This window comes from Chionomys nivalis, chromosome 19 (assembly GCF_950005125.1).
Source record: "Chionomys nivalis chromosome 19, mChiNiv1.1, whole genome shotgun sequence".
NCBI classification, from domain to species: domain Eukaryota; kingdom Metazoa; phylum Chordata; class Mammalia; order Rodentia; family Cricetidae; genus Chionomys; species Chionomys nivalis.
Window position 1 is genome coordinate 25,553,114 of NC_080104.1, and position 25,229 is coordinate 25,578,342.

Sequence of the window (25,229 nt, forward strand, 5' to 3'; positions counted from 1 at the left end):
AGGTATTGGGTTCGTGTAGCTCATTTAAAATGTAATGTAATCGTCCATTGGACGATCACCTTCCTGGACCTAGATAGAAGTGGGAGGACCTTTGTCTTCCCGCAGGGCAGGGAATTTGTACTGCTCTTCAGTATTGAGAGGGAGGGGGAATGGAGTCAGGGGAGGAGAAGAGGAGTGGGGATAGGGAAAGGGGAGTGGGGGGAGGGGCAATATTTGGGAGGAGTGGGAGGGAAATGGGGAACGGGGACAGGTGGAAATTTTAATTTAAAAAGAATAAAAATAATTTAAAAAAATAAAATGTAATGTATAATTAAGAAATATAGGTTAATAGATAATTATCAATAATAGTCAGTGTGTAGTCATCTTAGCTTTTCTAGATATATAGAAATATATTCCAGATGGATAGGCATTCTACAAACCTTTCAAAGACTATAGAATATGGCATTTAAAATGTTTAAACTTTTTATGACAGTGAGACATATATGTTCCTGAAAGCACCAGTCTACTTCAAGAGGATGATGGGCATTGAAGGGGCTCCTTATGGAGTTGGTTAGCCATTTGGGCAAGAAACTGTTCTTGCTTGGACTTCTTGATGAACTGGACATGCAGAACCCACAGACAAATGGCTGCTGAACTTGCCTGTAGGTGACACCATGCTTTAGGGCTCCTGCTTCATGAATGATTGTACTAGACATTCTGGGGGACACAGAAAAGTGTGACTGACAAACTATCTTTGAAATTTCCTGCTTCATGGAAAAGTCTACTGGATACTATGGGCCTGTGTGTTGAAGATTGGATGCCCTAATAGTACAGAAAAACATTGGGTGACTGTCCAGGTAGTGAGAGGTTTCTATCAATTCTAGAGTTTTGGAAGTTGCTTACAAAGCACCACCTATTTACTTAGGTAATATTACTCTCTGGAGTCTTTGATAGAGTTGAAGAATGTATAGTTGTAGTTTTCCTTACTTATAAAAAAAGATAAAGTAGATATAAATATTGTAACTGTAATTCTTGCTCCATACCTGTTCTGGTATATGTAATTTTACTATGCTGAAGATAAATCCTTCCTTTTCATTTAAACAGAAAAGGAGAGGTGATGTAGGATTCCCCTCTGTATGCTGTGGATAGCATTTGAATTGGGACTATAGCAGAGCTATGGGGGAACAGAGCTAGGTGAAGAAAACTAAACAAAATGCTGGGAGAAAGGAGACAGAGTCAGATAGAAGCCATGTAGCCCTGCTGGAGACAGATGCCAGAACCTTGCTGGTAGGCCAGGAGCCTCACGGTAAAATATAAAATAATGGAGATGGGGTAATTCTAGATGTAAGAGCTAGCTAGCAATATGTGTAAATAATTGGCCCAGCGGTGTTTTAAATGATAAGGTTTCTGTGTGATTATTTTGGGGCTGAGAAGCCAGGAACCCACAAGCAGCCTGCTGCTACAAATCATCATATAAATGCAACATATATCCATGGGACTATGTAAACTTGCCAGGAGTGAAGATGTTGCTAGAATGGAAATATGTTGAACTGCAGTGTATTTTGTTTTAAATGGTCTTGACACCAACAAGCAAATGTTATTCTTAGTAATTGTTAGTTTGACCAATAAAATTATAATTTCTTATTTGAAAGGAATATCTCTACCAATAACATACTTAAAAACTGTTCTTTGACTTTTCCTGGCAATATAAACAAACATCTATTATTGATCAGGCTTCAAGACAAAAAAGGCATTTTTCTACATAGCTAGCTTGGTGAACCAATGAGTTCATGCATGTATAATTATTACAGAAAAACAGGCAGTTTGGTAAAAACCAAAATAAAAATAAAATTCTGAATCTTCCCAAAACAATGACAAGACCTTGTAAGCCCACCACACCCCTCGCCCACCACACACCTTAAAACTGTATATATAACTTCATTCATGGTCACAGCTTTGAGATACCTTCATCCTAGGAATCATTGGATGTAAATTTTCAGGGAGGGATGGGGAATAATGAGCCACTTACCTCCCTTAGGGATATCAATGGGCACAATATTACACAGTTCTTTTGTGGTAATAACAGCTATTCAAAGTTTAGGAAAGAGCCTTGTCACATCCAAAGAATAACATTTCATGTCAAAGATATCAAAATACTTCATAGATTCCATGGTCTCTGTGTGTATGTGTGTTTGTGTTTGTGTGTGTGTGTGTCTGTGTGTAGAAATTAGCTCAATTCATGAAATAACCAGGCAAGCTAAAGGATAAAACAATTATATTTTTATTTTTTATAAGTGGAAAACTCAAGAAACAGGAACGAGGAGTCCAAGAATTCTAAGCTCAGCTGTGCCCTGCCGAGATCACACAGAGAGTGCATATCTGGGTTGTGTGCCCATTTTTCTCTCCCGATCCCAGAAAGCCAGGCCTTAAGTTGTATCCATCTCTTAATGATAATTGGCTAACAAAGTTTTCCCATCTTGTGTGCATGTATACTGTTTTGCCCAGTATCATTTGTCCTTTGTTACTTCATGTACATAAAGTGAAAATTGCAACTGTAGGCTTTGTCCACAGTACAGTTAGGGATAAGGACATGAAGGAAATGAGTAAGAGAAATTGATTCAAGCTGTCTTGGACACGTCTTCTAAAATCACTGCCTGCCGGGTGGTGGTGGCGCACGCCTTTAATCCCAGCACTTGGGAGGCAGAGGCAGGCGGATCTCTGTGAGTTCGAGACCAGCCTGGTCTATAAGAGCTAGTTCCAGGACAGACTCCAAAACCACAGAGAAACCCTGTCTCGAAAAACCAATAAAATAAAATAAAATAAAATAAAATCACTGCCTGTAAGTGTCACCCCGAGAATTCAGAAACTCTTTAGAGAATTAGTTGCAAAATAAGTCAGGATAGTTATTTTTGCCTTTGCATATTCTGTAATGGGAATATCGATATTTTTTAGGGTGAAGAGTAGGTAAATGAATACACATTTAGGACAATGTAGTTTTGTCCAAATTGCACAACTATACTGCCGAGTATTGAAAATCAACATAGACAATATGAAAAGAAACACTTTGGCTGTGTTTCAATACACATTTTATTTTTTAAAAGTAACACAGTCCATTTTTCTTTTGCTATGGAGTCTTTGTTTGCTGATCATGCTTCTATGGGATTGTAAAGAATGGGAATAGGGCCTCTGGGTGGCTTTGAGGGTACTATTTTGTGCTGTATTTTCCAGTCGTCTACTATTAAGATTGATGATCTTAGTACATGCTAGTGGGAGAAGTACTGAAAAACAGAAAGTGTGGGTTCATGTCAAGCTTTAACACTCAGTACAAATCTAATCTTGGGCAAGTAACTTAACCTCCCAGTGCCAAGCTTTCTCATCTATGAAACAGATAATAAAACCTTTTTCCACCTACAGATTAGTGGGGAAATTAAATAAAATAATGGGACTGGAATGAGCATGCTTTGAGAACTCTCTAGTATTCACAATCATGTGGTATCCACAGACTTCACACAAAGCTCATTTTGTCAAGTACACTGAGCTTTTCTGCTAAAGCTTTTTTTTTTAAAAAAAAAATACATTTTCTGAGTGATATATAATACAGTGCAAGAAAGTCAACTGATAGCTTGCTAGACTAACCCTTCTGGAAAAATTGAGGAGAATGAACTCAGGTGTCTATCATTGGAAGCCTGATGTGAGAGATGAATAGATGAATAGTTGTGTAAAAATAAAACATTATAACAAATAGCTTTATAGTTCAGGTAAAATGTGACCCTAGCAATGTTATCACTGACTTTCACTTTATGAAAACTAAAACATATAACATGATTTTCTATATAACTCTAAGGTTTTCTCTTCAATCAATTATGCCTAATTTATGCACTGGCCTTTCCTGCTCCAATGCTTTCTATTTCTGTGGCAGGCTCGTCCCTTTCTTACAGTACTCCCAGAGATGAACTTCACTACACTTCTTGCTAGTTATAAAACCTTAACCTAAAGCTGTCATTTCATTTTTTTATTTTGTTTGTTTTGCCTTTCTTTCCTCCAAAGCTATCATTTTTCATAATCAAAGTGTGATCCTTAGAGAATCTGGTATTTCCTTGTTGTTCGTTGACCAGCTTTAAGAGAGTTTAATGCATTAAATTGTCCTTTTACAAGAGACCATTTCTTTTACATTAGAAAAACACTGATATCAAAATTTTAGAAGTGGGAAACACATCTGGAAATACTTGTGAGGTTTCCTCTTGTTCTTATGTATTATATGTATGACAGCTGCTATTTAGCTGAAGCTTCTTTTTAAAAAAAAATCTACAAATACTTAGAACAACACTGAGGACAGATAGAACAGTACTTTTCCTCCAACTTCATTTGCTTTTATTATTTATTTTTAAACCCACTGAGGACAGAGATTGCTGTTGGTACATAGGTGTAGGATATTCTATTAGAGCTTGGGCAGCCTCTCAGTGATCCCATCCCTGAAGAAAACTGACTATTCCTCAGCAGTTACAAATTGCAAACAACTTTTTATCTAGAGATTTAACTTTATGAATAACTTCCTGATTCATGTTCATGACTTGACTGGTTGAACTTCTACAGGTCTTCTGTAAACCATTCCAAGTGATGTAAATCTATATGTGCAATAGAATGGGCATACCTAGGAAATAGTATTCCAAACTATAGGTGTCTGCTATCTCAGTTGTAAATATTTTTTTTTCTGCTCTGCTTTTTGAGATGATTATTGAAGAGAGGAGATTTGTATAGTTGTCCCATTTAGAACTGAACACTTATTCTCTGCATGTCTATCACAAGCATCTCTCTGAATTATTCATTATACTACTGCAAAATAAAGCTTCAGAGAAGCACTACTCTATGTGAACACATATAATAACTTAGATGCAGTTTATTGCTATGACAACTTAGCAGAATTGTAGTATCAAGTTTTCTTTATAGGACTATGAGCTGTTACCTTCGCAATCATATATTTTATTTTATTTTTCTTCCAGTTGAGAGTACAAGGCAAGAGTTCTTTTTTATGAAGCAGGCTTTTAATTCCAGCAGAAAGTGATTGGTACTTCTATGACATTGGTACCACTATTGATTCAATGAGCCTAAACATGCAGTAACAACATAAAACAAAAGTAAATTAGTCTGTTTTGTGAGTATAAAGAAGAAATATGTTAGAATATAATCCACATTTCTTGTCTGCAAAATTTCTCCTTTTTCTAATCTCTAAGAGGAACAAAATGTAGTAACCAATTTGCAGAAGAGGCCAGAGAGATTTAGCCTAGGGTTTCTTGCTTTTTCTCATTCTTGATTCCACATAGATATTCTTATATTGCTAATGTGAATGGAACAAATTTATAGGTTTCTTTAATTCTTACAGCTGGAGAATTAAGGCCTACTTATTTTTTATGCCATCCATAATGTGACAATATTTTCCATTAGGGGACATAAGATGCAGCAAACTCCACAGCTTTATAAATAATTAGATGAGGTCCCCTTAATTTAACAGTACAATTATTTGATTTGGATGGTACATAGTATAGTCAAAATACCTAAGAACAATTAAAGACAAAAGTGACAATTACCTATTATTTATATAGGTCTAATTAATTTTATAAAATGTTAATTTTAATTTTTATTAACCATGCACCAGTGCACATGCACTACTATGTTTTTAAGAAAAATGAATTGTTTTACTTTAATCTTAACTTGGAAATGCCATTAAACAAGGTTTTTCTATAAATTCTTATTAAGCATAAATTCTTTTTTAAGTTCTAAAGTTATATCATCACCATTTCAACATCAAAGCTGATGCAGGTGAATGTTGTCACTTTTTATTCATTTCAACATTTCTGTGCCATACACAGCATTGCCTTTGTTGTTTAGTGAATACCTGTAAAACTAGCAGTGTTCAAGCTGTGAAATCCCCCATACTGAAGTTAAAAGTACACAGAAAGCAAAGAAAGACCAGCCTACATTCCACAACTGTAGAGAATCTAGACAACAAAGAGGACCCCAAGAGCGATAGAAATGGATCTACATAAGATGGAGAAAAGGACAAGATCTCCTGAGAAAACTGGGAGCATGGGGCTCGTAGGAAAGGGTTAAAGAGAAGAGGGGAGGAGTGGAGGGGAGTGGAGAAAATGTTTAGCTTAATAAAAGCAATAAAAAAGTATACAGTAAAGTTTTCTTTTCATGATAAGCCCAGATAATATTATGATCACCCTTTTCCTATGATAACATATAATGCTAAATTTGGTTTACTTTATATACATATAATACTACTTATCATGCATAAGTAGATTGGGGAACATATCATTATTATTTGTTATTTATTTTTATTTTCATGTATGTCTATGATTTATATGCATAATGTGTGTGTCTATTTGTTTACATGATGTCTGTGTGCATGTGTGTGATTGTGGGAATGGGCGTGTCACAACTATCATGAAGGTCAGGGGAAGATCTACAACCTTGGCCTGTGCTTTCCACGTTGTTTGAAACAGGTCTTCTTTGTTGTTGTTCATGACCTTTTTCCTATATACCTTCTAAAAGTTTCTGGAGACTCTCCTTTCTCTTTCTTCTATCTACCCATGAAAGTATTAGGATGTCTGACGCTTGTCGCCTTTCTTGACTATGTGGGTTCCTGTGATTTGTGCTCAAGTCTTGACACTTCTCTAGCAAATGCTTATCTGCTAAATCATTTGCCCATCCTAACAATAACATTATTCGAATTTTATCTGTAGTTTGTCTACACATTATAGCTGTAGCAGTAGTACTTGGAAATAGAAGCTGAAACAAGCTCAAAAACAGTATGAACTTTAGAGTGAGACTTTGCTTCAAAAACAAGCAATAAGGAAACACCTGAAACTATATATATATATATATATATATATATATATATATATATATATGTCCCAGTGGTAATTTCCAACTAAGTTTAAGAGTGAACTAAGATAAATAATCTGTTCCTTCAATTTTACAAGAAAATTAAAGGCTATTACTTAAAATATAAGTAGAAATAATACCTAATTAAAACTTTTAGCCTTTTGTAAAATTGATCTTAAAACTGGCCTAACTTCTATGTCCATTATTTGAAGCAAACAAAGTTGATTTGCACATCTATTGCTTCAAATAATTTGATTATTTGTAAGAATAATGGATTTTGGAGAATGAGAAAATACCTGAATGAAGTGAAATGAAATCTAAACACGATGAAAATAAAAAAGATAACCTGCAGAACAGAAACATTTCAGGTGCCATTATCATCACATGAGAAATACAAGCAAAACTCAAGAAATATAACCTGGCCTTTCCAATTAAATATCAACCTTCTATTATATTAGGAGAAAACTTTATAGAGTCAACTATTTAAAAGTAAAAGGACAATAAATATACATCTTTAAGATCTGTTATTAATGTGTTTATGCACTTTTAGATTTTAACACTTGAAAATTTTTATAGAAAGGAGTTTGTGTCAAATGAATTTGTGGTCATATTGTTTGAGGATATTTATTCTCTAAGTATCTAAGATGCATGTCAGAGATGAGTTGTGGTGAATACTAACATGATAAATCACATGTATAGTAACATTTTAATGAACAATGAAAAGATCTTATACTAAAGCCAGTGGACAGAGTAGCAGACTCTAAATACTTCTCAGCTTTATGTCTTCTGACCATACAGAAAGAACCTTGGTTATTAAATCAGCTTTTAAAACTAAAAGGCTCAAAAATAATTTTCCCACTAAGAAGATGTGTTTAGGAGAAGACTTAGCAGTTTGGCACATACTTATAATCTCGACACTCTGAGGAAGTGGCAGGAAAATGGAGACATAGAAGCCAATAAAGACTGAAATTTGAGACCGTGTCACAAACACACACATACACTCAGTGAGAGAAAGACAGATACAGAGAGAAAGAGACAAAGAGATACACATAGAAAGAATAAAAAGAAAGCAATTAACTAGTCAAAAAGCATATAAAACAATTGAACAAATAAAAAAGAATAAATACATCTTCATTCATTCATATTATTCAAACATGGCTAACTACCCAGTACTTGATAGTCTTACTCAAGAGACAAAAACTACAAAAAATGCTAAAAATTTTCACTAACAACCAATGATGAATAATATAAAGGTAATTACTAATGAATAGAAAAGGGAATTTTCAGAGTTTAACTAAATTAGATTAGACATCTATGATAAGTTATTGAGTGTAAGTTTCACCAAAGCCTTTGAGCCTCACCAACAGGACTGCCTAAATAAGTGCTGAAAATGATGCCACCTGCACACATCCCAATTAGATGTGTAAAACTTCACAGTACTTCAACCCTATACAAAGAACTAAGGGCAAATGAGAAATGCAGCGATCAGAACAAGGAATCTTCCTCAGGGAAGAGCACACTAATTAGTTTTCCAATATAAAATTTTCATTGATGAAAACTTTCATTCAAGCAACATTTTACTTATCGAGGAGGTTATATTTAGTTTTATATGCATACATATTCCATATGAGTATATAGGTATATGTATGTATACATACACATTTTTGCAATAAAATTAAAAAGGTCAGAAATTTTAAAGAGACCAAGGAGGGGCTGTTGTGGAATAATCTTTTTCTACATTGTGAAGACATGTCATTGCCAAAGCATCTTCTGATTGCTTTATTAAAAAGCTAAATGGCCCCTAGCTAGCCTGGGAATCCAATCAGAGGGAACTGTCAGAAGAGGAGCAGAGTCACTATCAGACAAGAGGGAAGAAAAATGCAAGAAGAGTTAAAAACAATGAGTCACATGGTAACACATAGTAGCTAGTTAGAAGCAAGTTTAAGCTATCAACTAAGTTTTTATAACTAATAACATGTTTTGTGTGTTTATTTGGGATGAGGCTGATGGGACAAAATTGTCTACCTACAAATAATGCCCAACATTTGGCTATGTATACACACAAAAAGAAAGAGAGAAAGAAAGAAAGGAAGGAAGGAAGGAAGGAAGGAAGGAAGGAAGGAAGGAAGGAAAAACAGAGTCAAACATGGCTTCCTAGTTTCCTGTCCCTAATACAGCCGAGGTACAGAGACATGTCTCAGGCTAACTGCCTGCTTGCTTGAGATAATGTGGTAGGTTTAAGACTTTGTTCATGCAGACAAAGAAAGTTAAAGATACCCAGTAAAGAAGGTTCAAAATTGCAGGAAAATTTTTCACAGCTCTTGAAAGAATGGTACTCAACTTCATATGCAAAGCAAAAAAATCCAGAACAGCCAAAACAATCCTGTACAACAAAAGAACTTCTGGAGGCATCACAATCCCTGACTTTAAACTCTACTACAGAGATACAGTGCTAAAAACAGCCTGGTATTGGCATAATAACAGACAGGAGGACTAATACAACATAATCGAAGAGCTGGATATTAATCCACACACCTTTGAACACCTGCTCTTTGACAAAGAAGCAAAAAAATATCAAATGGGAAAAAGAAAGCATATTTATAAAATGGTGCTGGAATAACTGAATATCAACAAGAAGAATGAAAATAGACTCATATCTCTCACCATGCACAAAACTAAAGTCCAAATGGATCAAAGACATCAATATATACCCAGTCACACTGAAACTCATAAAAAAGAAAGTGGGAAGCACACTTGAATGCATTGGCACAGTAGACCACTTCCTAAATATAGCTCGAGTAGCACAGACACTGAGAGAAACAATTAATAAGTGGGACCTCCTGAAACTGAAAAGCTTCTGTAAAGCAAAGGCCATGGTCCATAAGACAAAACGACAGCTTACAGACCCCACATCAGATAGTGGTCTGATCTCCAAAATATACAAAGCACTCAAAAAATTGGTCATCAAAAGAACAAATAATCCCATAAAAAATGGATTACAGACCTAAAAAGAGAACTCCTAACAGAGGAATCTAAAAGGCTGAAAGACACTTAAAGAAATTCTCATCATCCTTACTCATCAGAGAAATGCAAATCAAAGCAACTGAGATTCCATTTTACACCTGTAAGAATGGCCAACATCAAAAACATTGATGACAACTTATACTGGAGACGTTGTAGGGTAAAATGAACACTCCTGCATTGCTGGTGGGAATGCAAGCTTTTACAGCCCCCTTGGATGTCAGTTTGATGATTTCTCAGAAAATTAGAAAACCACTTTCCTCAAGACCAAGTAATACCACTTTTGGATATATATTCAAAGGATGCTCAACCATGTCACAAGGATATGTGCTCAACTATGTTCATAGCAGCATTGTTTGCCATAGCCAGAACCTGGAAAAAAAATCCAAAATGCCCTTTGACCAAAGAATGAATAAGAAAAATGTGATACATTTACACAATGGAGTACTACATAGCAGGGAAAAATAATGACATCTTGAATTTTGCAGCAAATGGACGGAGCTAGAAAACATGATTTTACGTGCTGTAACTCAGACACAGAAAAACAATTATCACATGTATTCACTCATAAGTGGTTTTTAAACATAAAGCAAATAAAACCAGCCCACAAATCACATTCCCAGAGAACCTAGACAACAACAAGGCTTCTATTAGAGATATACATAGGTCTAATCTACATGGGTAGTAGAAAAAAATCAAGATCTCCTGAGTAAATTGAGAGCAATGTGACCTTGGGGAAGGTTGAAGGTGAGGGAGGAGGCAGGAAGGGGAACAGAGAAAAATGTAGAGCTCAATAAAAATCAATAAAAGAGAAGGTTCAGACAGAAAAATCCTCTAAACATGTTACAGTGTACTTAACAATGTGTGTAGGTTTAAGAAAAAAGGGGTATAAACAGTCATAGAATAAAATAGACTAAAAATCATAATGGAAAGTCTTTAAAGAGAAAATAAAGTATTAAACAGACAAACTATTCAAGGATGGAAAATACACAGAAAGTATTTATGCTATATGGTGTCTAGCTATATCAATTTTTTAAAAAGATAATTATAAAATCAAGGCTGATAGACATATAACATGAATAGATATTTATATTACAGTTTGATTATACATTTCAACAGACTTATAAAGTTGACCGATGACTTTTACCTCTCAAACCTAAAATGAAAAGGATCATCTCTAACAGACTTGTACACACTGCATATCACCAAAGCTGGATGGAAGCATATTGACTAAGGCTTTAAATTGCAAAACATAGAAGGAAGTTGGATCTATCAATTTTATTACAGTAACTAAAGAAAATATGTAGAGAAAGAAGTCAAAATTTAAAAAAACAATTCTTAATTTGCTGTCATATTCTAATTTTACCCAATTGACTATTTGTTCAAAGTAGGGCAGAGAAAACTTTGTAATGAAAGTGTGCATTATTCCTTGCACATTAATATATTAAATTATCAAGTCAGGGAATTAGAGTGCCCTTTGGGTCAATAGGCCACTTAAGCATCTAGTTAAATTTATATGAGTACATTGCAGGAAAGATAATTGTAATCATATAAAATGACTCAGTTCAATGATTCCAATGTGGCTTAAAGATAATGAATCTTTTGTATCATTCATCTTGGGAATATTAACATTATTGAGTCTTATGACTGCTAATGAGCTTTTTGCAAGGAAAAAGCATAAATTACAGACACAGATATTTTGATTGTTATAAGGATGATGCTTTAAAAAGCGATTAGTATGCCTTGAGTAAATAGCAGATTTGAAATTGACTTTGATCACAAGGAAACTGAATATTTCAAGCATCATAACCATTTTATGAAAATTAATCCCTTAATAAAGCTAAAATAAGTTGCAGAAGTTTTAAATAAAATACAGCTAAGAAGATTGTCACGATCAGTAGCAAAAGATGTTTGGAAGGATAAGGGGGAGAATCTAATGGTACATGGGTAATCAACTTCCATTAGTCAGTGAGAAGTAAAAGCTCTACTGCTTAGAATTCCAGAAACTTTATAGGAAATTATGAACATTAAATTTATGAAAATAACTGAACTGTATGTATGTGGGATGTGTATGTGTGTATGTGGTGTACTTCTGTGTGCCTTCACTTGAGTTGATATCGTTAGGAGTGAATAGCTAACACAGGAAAACAATCTCTGCTTCTTTATTTTGGAAAATTAAGTCATGCTAATAAAAAATACAAGAATGAGATATATTAGAATAGGTTGATGAATGATAATTCTCTTGGAATTTCAAAAGGTGTCTATTTCACTGATGTTAAGACTGAAGGTTTATCACAGACTCTGACACAGAGCAAATACTTAATTCCAACACTTTTCAATTGGGACTCTAGTCCAGCCTTGTCCACATAGCAAGTTTTAGGCAAGCTGGAGCTACACATTGATATCCTGTTTCATACAAACAAACACACAAACAAAAATAGAATTGTATTTATCTTAGGTAGTAGCAATAAGTAGAAAGAATAATTGTATTCTGTGCCTCTGATAAAATTCGTTAAATGTACACCAAACCTTTTATTTACATGTACACAATTGTACACAACTTGTCATTTCTTTTTTTATATATTGTTCTTCATGATTTTTCTGGTCATTCCCATTAAACTAGATGAATCTCTACCTAATCACATGAGTGCATTGTATTCAGCAGAATGAAATGCCAGTGGAACACTTAATTATTCTCTTGGCCAAAGGAGCCAACCTTCCCTTCAATATTCAGAGAACAGATTTTCCTTGGGACCTGGATTTCATTTCATACATCTGGTTTTAAGAAAGTCACTTCTTGTTTCAGAGGATAGTTGTAATCACAGTTAACATGAGGGGCATGCAACAGAAGTGAAGATACTCTAAATCAGGGTGTTTGTAGGAAAATACTGAGGAATTGGGATAAAAATGGAATTGGTGTTTAAACCTAAAACGCTGTCCCTAGCCCTGTGGGATAAGATTAATCCATGAATGTTTTTAGAACTGAGGTCTGGGGCAGAGTTTATGGTGCACATGTGAAGACTCAGCACTCTGATTTCATCAATAACCTTCTGAAGCAGGAATATTCAGATCTGAAGTTCAGTCAATTTTGCACTAGAAGACAGGTTCTCAAGAAGCCAAGATAGAGCTTGGGATTAGAGCTCCTGCATAGCTTGGGCAAAGCTGTGAGGTCCATCCACAACACCCTGAGTGAGGAAAAAAATAAAATAAAAGGGTGTGAATGAAGTAAAGCTTTGACTGATTAGCATCTCAACATGAAGATTTGACCTCCTCTATTTTTCTTTACAAAATTGTTTTTATTTGATATTACCTTTTCCCTTCTAACAAAATAAAGAAAAATAGCAAAATCATCATCTAATAGCAAACGATATGACTAACTACAAACCAAGGTTAGCCATTCATATAGATTTCCTCTATTCTGTACAAAATATTACACTAAATATCTATTACTATAAAATATTTATTTTAAAATTCATTGTACAAATTATAAAGTCAAAATACTCATTGTTCAAATGCAATTTTAGAATTATTTCTTTTTTTTTTTTTTTTTTTTTTTTTTTTTTTTTTTTTTTGGTTTTTCAAGACAGGGTTTCTCTGTGGTTTTGGAGCCTATCCTGAAACTAGCTCTTGTAGACCAGGCTGGTCTTGAACTCACAGAGATCCGCCTGCCTCTGCCTCCCAAGTGCTGGGATTAAAGGCGTGCGCCACCACCGCCCGGCTAGAATTATTTCTTTTGGCTTTTTTTGAGATTATATGATAAGCCCATGATTTTTCCCTCCCCTTTCTTCCCTCAAAAACACTATCGCAATTCCTCCTGTCTCTTTCAAAATTCATGGCTTCTTTATGATTAGTTGTTCTTGAATACTTATGTATATGTATATATTTTCTTAAATACATAAATGCAACCTGCTTAGACTGTATAGGACTACTTGTCTATATGTTATCAAAGTTAACCACTTGATATCAGATAACAAATCATTGTGTTTTTTGCTGAGGAAGACTCTTTTTCCTTTTCATAGAAATCCCTAATTGTCAGTCATGTTTTATGTAGGATTGATGTCTTTGGGCTTTCTCATCTATTGCTGTGTTTATTCAATTTTTATTGGTGTAGCTTCTGAAATTCTTAGTGTGCACAATCTCAGACTAAGCTCATTGATCCTCTAGCTCTTGTAAACTCCCAACTCCCACACCACTCCCCTTTTTCCCTCCATCCCGACACTCTGCTTTTACAATGATCCCTGATCCTTAGGTTAGGTGCCAGCATTGTATTATAGTTGTATATAATAGGACTGGGCTCTACAACTCTAAATTTTGATTGGCTGTGGTTTTGTATAATGATCTCTATCTGCTGCAAAATAGAAAAGTTTCTTTAATGAGGGCTGAAGACTACAATTAGCTGTGCCTATAAGGAAAGATATTTAGAATATGGTCAGGCATTATGAAACATTATTAAAGTGGTAGTTGTAGGATGTCCTCCATGTACAAGGACCTAGAGTCAGATATTAATGTGTGAAAACTGAAATATCAGAGAAGCAAATGTACAAGACGGTGTGGCCCTTTAAAGCTGGACTAAAGGCATTTTGCAAGATGGTGTGGTCATGTGGCCTATGGAGGACAGGTGATAGTGATAGAATATAGTGCTTGGAATGAAAATTGTGATGGCGCAAGTCATAAACAATCCCACACCAGTTTGGAATTGTGATTAATAGGGTGGTATTTATTTAAAGGGGAATAAACTTACAGATCACCGTCCCAGACAACAGCCCTCTGCGCACGCAATTAGGAAGAAGCCTAGTCGCCTGAACCGGAGCAGAAAGTAAAGGACAGAGAGGAGGAAAGTAGCCGCTTTTTTTAAAAGGGAAAGAGACCACGCCCCAATGGGCTGGTATCTCGGCGGCTATTGGCTGGAGGAGCGGAAAGACCTCCCGCAACAAAATTGTATAGCATTTTAATCCCAGCACTTGGGAGGCAGAGGCAGGCGGATCTCTGTGAGTTCGAGACCAGCCTGGTCTACAAGAGCTAGTTCCAGGACAGGCTCCAAAACCACAGAGAAACCCTGTCTCGAAAAAAAACCAAAAAAAAAAAAAAAAAAAAAAAATTGTATAGCATTAACTTAAGTATTTGATGCTAATGATCTCCAGTCAAAAGCACTTCTTGGGGAGTTGCGTTGTGAGGCAGTATTGCTGGAAGAAGTGTGTCACTGGATGCAAGCTTTAGGTTTAAAAACTGTACGACTTGTAGTTTATTTTCTCTTCTTCATGATTTCAGTTCAAGATGCTAACTCCCAGCTTCCAGCTCCTGCCACCATGATTACTGCTTGATAGTATGCCTGTACTTTCCCATGATGCATCAGGGAATCATAGTCCTCTACAACAGTAAGCCAAAATAAACAAACTCACTCTTCCTTATGTTGCCTTTGATAACGATGTTTTATCACAGAAATGAAAATAATTATACCCAGTTGCTGTGAATAGACACCATAAAAGTGTCACTGTAAAGAGACACCATCTCATAAACGGAAACGTTTATGAGAAGCTTCATTACAGATTCAGAAGTTTAGTCTTTAATCATCATACCTGGAATCATGGAAGGATAAAGGAAGAAATGCTACTGTAGAAGTAGGTGAGAGTTACATCCTGATCTGCTGACCCAGTTAGAGACTCTCAGCTTGGTATGGGCATTTGAAGCCTCAGAGCCCACACCCAGGGAAACTCTTCATCATACACACTAATCCTTTGAAAGAGTGCCACTCCCTTGTGACAAAGTAGTCAAATCTAGAATCTTATAGGTGGCATTCTTATTCAAATCATCACTATATATATATCACATATTTATACACACACACACACATTTCCTTTATTTTCATTAGAATTATGATCTCATCCTGATTAAAAAAGAAAAAAAATAATTTGAAAAGCTGTCTCTCCCTACCTCATTAGCCATTGACTCAAGTAACTCTTCATTTAAGCAATGGCTTTTAAATGTACAAAATTCAAATCATTGTAAATGTGTTAATATTATTAATATTATTCATATTTCTATATTTTATTGACTTTGGATTTCAGGATCCTAAAAGTTTTGTTTTTCAAAATGCAGTTTATAATACTTTGTATGTAATTTTTAACCCATATGGCTAAACTAAAATGCACTGAACTAAATAAATTCAGTAGGTAGACATGATTTATGGCTGATAAGTTTTATTGGCATAGGAATTTAAATAAATGTAATTTACTTATGAAAATAGTACCTAGTATGATTGTGAATTTTATCCAAATGAGTAAATGCCTTTAGAATATACTTAGAGAAATTGGTTCATTTGAGAGGTTTTTAAGACTAATCTTGAATAGAAAGATATTTGAACTTGAATTGTACTATAAAATATCTGATAAAGATGAAACTTAAATATGATATTATAGCACACTACTAGGTGGCAATTTAAGCCTTTCCAAGAATGTGAGATAATTGCATATCTGAAAAGACAGGCCATATCCAATATAAATGAAATGATGTTAGAACAAATGAGACTCTCCTGCTAAAGCAGAGTGAAACTGTCATTGCAATTTTTTTATATTGTATAAGAACGCAAGCTAGCATATTCAAAAGAGTGAGATGGTTCATTTGGTTTCATTTAAGATTAAATCTTTAACAGTTCTTAAGTGTTAATATTATTTTACTTATCTTGCATACGTTTCTCTCTATATTATCAAATGAGTTCACTTTAACCAAAACAAGAGACTTTAAGAATACTGAGATTCATTCCTTAGAAAAACAAATATGCAACTTAAATTATGAATGTGAAATTATAATTCCAAAAATAATTCCTACTGCAACCTTCTCGATTCACAGAGAGTTAAATTGCTTCTTTGTTTAGATATCAGTACCAAAGTGGAACTGTAAATTTGAAACAACTACATTTTCTGATTAAACCATGAAAGTGGAAATTGTGCATAAAATATGAGGTTATACATTCTGAATAATATGATTATGTTTTTGAATAATATGATTTTTGCTTCACTACCTGTCCTGACATTAAAACAATTAAATGCTTAAATTAGATTTTATTATATTCTAAGTAGATTATCTCAGAGAGCTATAGCAAAGTTGTTTATTTCCAAATTATCGAAAAAAGAGATATAATGATAAAATTCTGTAATAGAAAATGTTTTAATAAAGATAAAGATGTTCAAGGTAGTCTGCAGAAAAGTTAGGTCAGTTACTTTAGTTGTTGCCTGTGATCTCTTAGGATGAATCTGGTAGAGCACTCATGAGCGTAGAGTTCAAATGTTAAAAAAGAAAGAGTTTAGTAAGGAGTAGCTCTGGCTTTTGTTAGCTCCAAAAGTGTTTAAAGTTTTTAATAGGAAAGAAAAGTAACAGAAAGTAGAAGATAGCCATCCAGTAAATAAACCTGTGCATTTTGTTTGAATGTGTATATTTATAGACAATGCAACATTGACAGTCATTTGTATGCCTGATGACCGACATTCCGACTACAGAAACATGAAGTCTTAATGTGATTTTGACCTGCATTTCTACAATGACCAATGATGTTAAACTTCTTTTAAAATGTTTGTTAGTCACTTGTATTTATTCTTTTAAGAATTCTCTGAACCGGACTCGCTGAACATAGCGGACAATGAGGACTACTGAGAAGTCAAGAACAATGGCACTGGGTTTTTGATCCTACTGCACATACTGGCTTTGTGGGAGCCTAGGCAGTTTGGATGCTCACCTTACTAGACCTGGATGGAGGTGGGAGGTCCTTGGACTTCCCACAGGGCAGGGAACCCTGATTGCTCTTAGGACTGACGAGGGAGCGGGACTTGATTGGGGGAGGGGGAGGGAAATGGGAGGTGGTGGCAAGGAGGAGACAGAAATCTTTAATAAATAAATAAATAAACAAATAAATAAATAAATAATAAAAGCTCATTAGCCACACACAAAAAAGAATTAGATAGCACAATTATAATTTGGTTGTATGAATTCAAATTTGATATTGGACATCAGTTCAGGTCCCTTGAACCATCAAGTTGCAATCTTCTATTGAAGCGTGTCTGGCAAAGATTTTCTCTCATTCTATAGACTGTATCTTCAATAGAAAGATAGTTTATGCTGCTATAAGAAATATTTTGTTTCATAATATTCAATTGGCTTATTATTTTTTGTATTTATTTTCTACCTGTATTTGTTGGCAGTTGGGTTTTGTTTGCTTGTTTCTTTTTTGTTTTGATTTATTTTTTGTTATTTTCATTTAATTGCAATGATTATTTTGCCATATCCTTCCATTAAATCTTCCCAGATACCTCTCAACATGCTCCTTCAAATTCCTAACCTCTTTTTTTTCTATTTATTAAAAATTTCTGCCTCCTGGCATACCTCCATTTTCCTTCCACTCCCCCCACTCCCCCTCTCTCTCCCTCTCCAGTCCTAAGAGAAGTCAGGGTGCCCTGCCCTGTGGGAAGTCCAAGGCCCTCCTGACTCCATCCAGGTCTAGGAAGGTGAGCATCCAAACAGACTAGGCTCCCAAAAAGTCAGTACATGCAGTAGAATCAAAACCCGGTGTCATTATCATTGACTTCTCAATCAGGCCCCCATTTCAGCCACATTCAGAGAGTCCAGTCTGATCATATGCTCATCCAGTCCCAGTCCAGCTGTCCTTGGTGAGCTCCCATTAGATCAGTCCCACCGTCTCCGTGGGTGGACACACCCTTCGCCTTCCTGACTTCCTTGCTCATGTTCTCCCTCCTTCTGCTCTTCATCTGGACCTTGGGAGCTCAGTCCAGTGCTCCAATGTGAGTCTCTGTCTCTATCTACATCCATCACCAGATGCTAGCCTCCTTATTTTTTTTTAACAGATTCTTATCCTATTCATGTATTTCCCAAAAATAACTGTTTAGTTTACATAATGATACACGTGTGTATTTTTTAGTTTGATTTGGCACTGGGGAAGCAATTGGTGTGTTCTACTGTGGGGAAGGCAACCAATCCCTTTCTGAGTTTTCCTCATTTGCCTATAGTTCTTTGTAGGTAGGGTTGAAGTCACATGGGCTTTTCTCTGTACAGTTTGGTTTATTCATTGGCACATTCCCAAAACAGTTAATAGCAGAATATTAGTGATCTGCTCAAAGGAATGCTAATTAAAGAGTGTTCTTTCTCATGGGGGAGAGAGGTAAATACAAAAGAAGGTGGGGGAGCCGGGCGGTGGTGGCACACGCCTTTAATCCCAGCACTTGGGAGGCAGAGGCAGGCGGATCTCTGTGAGTTCGAGACCAGTCTGGTCTACAAGAGCTAGTTCCAGGACAGGCTCCAAAACCACAGAGAAACCCTGTCTCAGAAAACAAAAAAAAAAAAAGAAGGTGGGGGAAAGATAAATGGGAATACTAGAAACAAGTGGTTTGATGGGACAATAGGAAAAGGGTGCTTTACTGGAAAGAGAGGTAAATACAGAAGAAAAAGGGAGGTGAATAAGAAACAATTTAGATGTCTAAAAGGCAGCAAAGTATCATATTATTAACTATTTACCATAATAAAGACACTGAGTCACATAATTGACTATATAAATAAACATATATAGTGTTAATGAACTTTGCATATCTGGGCTCATAGTGTTCCCTGTAAGGGCCAAAACCACCTAAGAAAAACTCCAATACTTAACATGAGAAGCCCTTGTGTAATAAGGTCTCTTGTTGGGTTTCCAGCTGCATGGCTAGCTTAGACCTGAAATAATCACAAAGTAACTATATTAATTAAAACACTGCTTGGCCCATTAGCTCTAACTTCTTATTGGCTAACTCTTACATCTTAATTTAACACATTTCTAGTAGTCTGTTCATCACCACAAGGTCATGGCTTAACAGGAAAGTTTCAGCACGTCTTCTCGGGTGCCAGTTCCATGGCGTCTCTCCAAATAAGCCCTACCCCTCCCATGCTATACTCCTAGCCAGTTCTTTATTCATTAACAAATAAAAATAACACATAGACAGAAGGCCCTCCCACACCACCCTCATTTGAGTTCTTGGCCAGGGCTTTTCAAGTTACTCCCAGTATACAGTTTATTGTTGTTGCCTTTGGGTGATACCCAGATGTGGAAGATAAGCTTCAATGCTACAGACATGATGACTACAGAAACAGGATTCAGAGATCCATAGAACGGATCTGACTAGATTCACCTCTTCCTGACTCATAACTTTCATGATACCAGAAAGTACCACTCAAGTCTCCAAAAGACAGAGGCAACTAATAATCCTACATAGCAAAATGCCTATGAATCCTATCAATGACCAGGAAGTCACAACAATCCTACATGTTTATTAGTGGCACACAGATGTTATCAGTAACCAATGGCTCTCTTTGCCATTTAAGGCTTACTCGGTGTTAGTAAAATCTTGGTTGCTGAAGAGGAATCTACAACCATAATTTACTAAACCAGTATAATCAAAACAATCTATTAACATTTATCCTTATACACACAGATAAATGTAGTCATCTCTTTGCCTTACAAAAAAACAGAGGCCACTATAGAAAAAAAATCCAAATTCAAAGGTGTGCATATAGTTTTAAATTTATCCTCTGGATATTTTTTTCCTAAATCAGTATGGAATAATCTTCATTAGTCTTCTGACTAGTTTTAACTTGAAGGCTTTTTTTGTAAGATTTTGTAATAATAACCCCAGGTGGATTTCTAGTTCTATTTGCTTGGAATACTATTTCTTTTCCTTGTAGTCAAATTTTGTTATCTATCTCTAATGTTGAAGTATGTTCCTTAGAGGCAACAAAATTGGATTTTTTGTTTGTTTTGTTATTTGTTGCTGTTTAAATTCAATTTGCTAGTGTCTTTTTTTTTCCCTTCAGTCTGAAAATAGATTTCCAATATATAGCTTTGTAGTTGTGATAGCTATTCTTGATTGTCAACTGAACATATCTAGGGAGAAGAAACCTTGATTGAAGAATTGTCTCTATCAGGTTTACCTGTGAGCATGTCTGTGGGACATTTCTTGAAGATGATTAATGTGGGATTACCAGCCCATTGTAGATGGTACCATGCCTAGGCATGTATTCCTGGTTTGTCTGAGAAAGGAAGCTAAGCATGAGAGAAGAAAGCAAGTCAAAATGAAGTGTTCCTTAGTGATCTCTGCTTCAGTTTCTATATTCAGTTTTCTGCCTTTACTTCTTACTTCGTCTTTCATAGATGAGAACTATAAGACAAGTAATCAATCCTCATGGAATTTGGTTTGGGCACAGTGTTTCATCACAGCTACAGCAAAGGAACTGAAACAGTGGTTATGAATTCCTGGAGTCTGTTATTATAATGGAAAGTCTAGTTTGATAACTGTTTCTCTTGTTTGCTTGTTGTTTTGTTTTGTTTTTTCCTAAGTACTGGTAACACATGATTCTCTGCTTTCCTGGTTTTAAATACTTCGGATGAATATTCAGTTGTTATTTGGAATGTTCTGCATTGTTGCTTTCTGCTTGGATCCAGACATTGATCTGACAGGGAATGTAGGGAATAAGGAAACACAGGGACACATGATCACAGAGAAATTGCAATCAGATGGACTGGACTCTCTGAAGAAGATGCTGTAAGGATTTATTGTCATTGGAACCAATGTTATGGTTCCACCTGGGGCCAAGATTTACAGCAAAGATGTCACACCTCACAGCATATCTTAGGTAGAACTTTTATTGGTCAGGGACATGAGGAGATGGAAGAGAGAGAGATAGAGAGAGAGATTGGAAGACACAGATTCAACAAGAAGGTGATTTCAAATGGCTGGGACCTTTAAAGGGTTTGTGACTAGTTGAGTCACTGAGTTCCTGAGGTCAGGCTGGGAGAGTGTTTCAGCTTTCTGTATATCAGAATAGTTATTATATTCAGTTGAAAAAGGATACAGGTTTAGCTAATCTCAGAAGGAGCAGTTTCTGTATGGGAGCAATTTTCGGACAGAAAACATCCCAGTTTTTGGTTTTCTGAGGGGTCTCTTTTTTGCAAAGGAAGCAGTTTACAAAGAACATTTTCTACAGACATCAATATTTGCCCTCAAAGAAGAGAAAAAAATCATACTGTGGAACTTCATTGTGTGAGGGGTGTTTTTGGTTTTTTACATGTTGACCACATGAAGCCTAGCAAAATGATTGTTCCTGAGCTGATAGAGAGTGAGGCTGGCATAGATTGGGTCTCTTACCATGCTGTTCACAAACCCACAGGGGTGATTCGTGGGATGCCTAGTAGTTGTCTTGGGATGTACTTGGTCTCTTATTAAGATAGCTGAGTGAGGCAGAGCTGCAGTGATTGATTCGGATGGTGGAGGGGACACAATATTTTAGGTCTGATCAAATTTGCCAAGGCATAATAGAGCAGGGTGGAGTTGGCTGAGATTGTAGGAGGCAGGGATAGGGGAAATAATATTTTCAAGATATTAATTTAATTAATGCATTTTCCTTGTGATTCGTCCTTCCAAATTCTTCTGTATGCATTTTCCTATGCTACTTCAAATTTGTGGCCTCTGGTAAATTTTTTTTTTTATTGTATTACCCTTTTCAAAGCTTTTCAATTTCAGTACGGTTCCTATTGAAACAACTTTGTTTATATATATATATATATATATATATATATATATATATATATATATATTTCAATATATTTTCATTCTTTTCCTAATTTCACAATTGTAACCCTAAGAACTACTAATTCTGTCCATTGTACCCAATCGATCTAATTTCTGATAAATAATTCTACCTTAAATATTTATTGATTTTTATTTCAAACTTATAGTGTCATTTCAATGATATGTATTCTTTCACAAAATGGTACACAAAATGCTTATCTCATAACTTGATTTTTTTAAAAAATGCTACTCTATTAATATAAAATTCTATTTTCAAAGCAGAAACATATCTTAGACAACTTATAGCACATCTTGGCATATCTATTAATAAAAATAAACATCAGCATGATAGTTATTTTCTTTTCATGCTTGTTAATTTAGAATTTAACATATTTTCCAGATATCTACCTTAAAACATTTTGAAGACATTTTGAAATATCTCAAAAATAATTACTATATATTAATTATTATTTTAACTCAGTGAATTTAAAATAATCCGATTGATTTTTTGACAGGCTTTAGGAGTGACATTATTAAATTTGTAATGTCCATTACCTCAATTTCATGTACTCTATGGGAGATAATCAATACCATAGCCTTTTATATTTAAATTTTATAATAATGAAGTTATACATTTTTCCTTTACTTTTCATATGTTCACTTTTTTTTAAATTCTCTGCTGATGACCTCCAAGTTATTGTAGATTTATTTAGAATCTAATTATTCTGCAATATGTATCAAAACAATAATTTAGAAATATTTCCCTTTTCATAATTAAAATGAATATTTTAACATTAAGATATTTTTCTCTTTACAATTACTTTTAATATTTTATTCAATACATTTTGGTCATGTTCCTTCCTTACTCTATAGTTGTTTTGATATTTTATTATGAATATTTGAAATGTATCAAAAATAAAAGTATTTTGCTATGAAAAGTGTAGATCTCATTGATAGATTTTTATATTTATATAAATCAATATATAATAATTTTATTAATATGCTAATTATTTTTCAGACTTAATTTTAAATAAATTATTGACATTAATTTATACTTTGGTATATAATTCACTAACAAATATTCTGGTTTTTAATAGGTCTTACTTCCTGTGTGAATTATACAGATCTTAAATGAAAAAATAATACTACATGTGTGTTTTTCAAATGCTGCTAATTTTTGAATCTTAGATTGTATTCAATTTGTAATCAAAACATTTTTTAGAGTATTGAGATAAACAAATCTAACCAAAACTATTTCTGTCTTATTTGGAAGAGTTTTAATAATGCTTAATAAAAATGAGCAATCAAAAAAAAAAGAAATAAATCTTGGAGTTTTACAAGAAACAAACAAAAACAAATCTTTGAGTTAATTAAAATGAACAGTGCTGTCTTCAGTGTAATGTGTTTTAAAAATTGTTCCAGCTTAACCATGAAATACAATTTTCTGTCATTTTTGTAGCAATTCCATTTTCAGGTGAAATATGTTCTGAATGATTTATTAATGGGTGTTAATGTGAAAATAATTTTCAACAACAAATTATCTAAGAAAAAAATGAAGAAAATTATATCATCTCTGCCTGTGTTGAAAACTTGAATCTTCTTGATATTGCCTCATGTATTACAAGACTGCCATTCATTGGTTTCTGATATATGACTGAAAGTCACTAATCATTAAACCTTTTCATATTCTTAACAGGTGTAAAGGGTCCTTATTTTCTCTGTGCTATATAATCTAGTTAGAATGCCATCATTCATGTAATCCTAAATTGCAAGCACATGTTTATACTTTACTTATTTTCTTAAGGAGCCACACTTCCTGAAGCAGAAAACATGACATCTTCTTTCCCCAGCTGTGCAGATTTGATTTAAAATGACCTTCATATTCTCAAATTTTTGAGTATTTGGTCTTTAGCTGGTGGAATTTGAAAGGATTAGGAGGGCATGGTGTTGTTAGGGAAGCTGTGTCATGGAAAGGTTCAGGATAGGCTTTTCAGTTTCAATAGACTCACTCCCATTCCAGGTAATTCCTTTTTCCCTGCTTGCTCTTCAAAATGTGAGCTCTCAGCTCTAGCAGCCTGACACCTGCTACCTCCCTTCTGTCATCATGGAATCTAACCTCTGTAACCTGTAATTATCAAATAAATGCATTTTCAGATAGCTTGCCCAATTCGTGGTATCTTAGCAAAGCTAGACAATGATCACCAATACAGCATCTCTAAATGGCAAACAAGATAGAAGTAGGTCTGGATAGAAGTTTGTCCAACATATATGGCTGGTCATATTATCCAATGGATTCTTATCAATTTTTGGTAGTTCTTGATCTTCATTGCTCTCATTATAGAATGATTTAGTGCTTGCAATCTCCATATTAGATAGTCTCCCTATTATCTGCAAGGGACAAAGACAACCACAACAAAATGTCATATTGTAAAATAATATTATCCTTGGAAAAACTGTCAGCCCTACAATTTTCAGTGTTTTTATTCCACTACCAAGGCTCTTTCCTTGATCTGTGCCATGCCTTTATGTTTACTGAGATCCTCACAAGTAGCACTTACCCACTATATATGTTGACCTGCTAATGGACTAAATATGGACTTCATGATAGAGGTCTGGCCTTTCTTAGATTGTCTAGGCATAAGCATGTGAAATAATGGGGCCAAGAATGTAGTATATTTTCCTTTGCTCCAAGTATCGGATGTATAGTAGAACCTTAATTAATATGATAATGAACAAATA